This window comes from Pteropus vampyrus, unplaced genomic scaffold (assembly GCF_000151845.1).
Source record: "Pteropus vampyrus isolate Shadow unplaced genomic scaffold, Pvam_2.0 Scaffold45, whole genome shotgun sequence".
NCBI lineage: Eukaryota > Metazoa > Chordata > Mammalia > Chiroptera > Pteropodidae > Pteropus > Pteropus vampyrus.
Genome location: NW_011888826.1, coordinates 1,647,890 through 1,649,541, shown reverse-complemented (window position 1 = coordinate 1,649,541; position 1,652 = coordinate 1,647,890). Strand labels below are relative to the sequence as shown.

The following is a 1,652-nucleotide window of genomic DNA, read 5'->3' as shown; positions in this document are numbered from 1 at the left end:
ACATACAAAAGTATTAGAGAGAACCAAGAAAGTGTACAATAAAAATCTACAGTATCTTTTGAGAGGTTAAGTTTCATTATATATTTTGTACATTTCTTTCTAATTTTATTCTAAGTATTTTTGTTGTTATTATAAATGGAATTTTCACTTCTATCTCATCTTCTAACTAGTTATACACAGCATAAAGTTACCTGTTTAAAGTGTACAATTAAGTGGTTTTTAGCATAATTACAAAGTTGTACAACTATCACTACTAATTTCATAACATTTTTATCACTCCAAAAAGAAGCCCATCCCTATTCGCAGTCACTCCTCATTACACCCTATATCTCGTCTCCACAGGCATACATGCATTTACTTTCTGTCTCTATAGATTTGCTTAGTCTGAATTATATACAATATGTGGTCTTTTGGGGCTAGCTTCATCCACTTGGTATGATGTTTTCAAGGTTCATATATGTTGTAGCATGTATCAGTACTTCATTCCTTTTTACAGCTTAATAATATTCCATTATATGGATAGACCAAAATTTGTTATCCATTTACCAGCTGATGAACATTTAGGTTGTTTGCAGTTTTTGGCTAATTAGAATAAAATAATTTGTCTATGAACAGTCATACACAAGTTTTTGTGTGGATGTCTGTTTTTATTTCTTTGAGTTAGACACCTAAGAGCGGAACTGCTTTCATATGGTAACTCAGTCCCAAATTGTTTTCCAAAGCAGCTGTCCCATTTTACACTCCCACGAGCAATTTTAGAGCGATCCAATTTCTCTACATCCTTGTAAACACTTGTTATTGTCTATATTTTTCATTCTAGCTATTTAAGCGGATATAAAGTAGTATCTCCCTGTGGTTTTGACTTGCATTTTGCTAATGACTAATGACATTGAGCATTTTTTCATGTATTTATTAGCTATTTGTACATCTTTAGAGACTTGTATAATCACATCCTTTGCCCATTTTTAAACTGGTTTGTCTTTTCAATTTTAAGAGATTTTTACCTTCTGAAGGCTTATTCTTATGCTAATTTTTTATCTTTGTTCTTATTGAATTCTTTTGTGTTTGTATCAGTTTAGCCATAATTCTCTTGGGATTTCCAGGTATATTCTCATATCATCTGCAAACAGGGACAGCTAATCCTTGTTCTCCAATTCTTAGACCTCAAGTTGTCTTCTCTTGCCTACTTGCGTTGATGGATACCTACAGTACAATGTTAAATAGTAGAAGAGATCACAGATATCCTTACTTTGTTCTTGTTTTAAAAAATTTTTAAATTTTTAAATTTTAATGTTTCAAGTATACGGTACATTAGTTAGACATCTATATAGTTAGTAAAATGATCTCCCCAGTTGCTCCCTTCCCGCCCTGACCCTCCGCCTAGCCAATGTATTAGTGCTAACTGCATTCCCTATGCCATGCTCCCTATCCCTGTGACCATCCATTAGCTACAAATTTGTACTTCTTTAACCCTTCACCTTATTCTCCCAGACCCTCAAACACCCTTCGCCTCTGTCCGTCACCAAATTGTCCACTATATTTCTGAGTCCATTTTTTATTAGTTTGTTCATTTTATTCCTTCAATTCCCCAAGTAAGTGAAATCATATAGTGCTTATCTTTCTCTGTTTGACTTAAATACCTTCTAGGTTCA

The 1,652-nt window shown here is 33.4% G+C and overlaps 1 protein-coding gene across 1 annotated transcript in view; it reads right to left on the bottom strand.

The window, feature by feature from the left end:
* Window positions 1–1,652, bottom strand: part of RGS20 (regulator of G protein signaling 20) — a 95,640-nt gene that overhangs the window by 11,368 nt on the left and 82,620 nt on the right. The gene's annotated exons all lie outside the window — the stretch shown is intronic.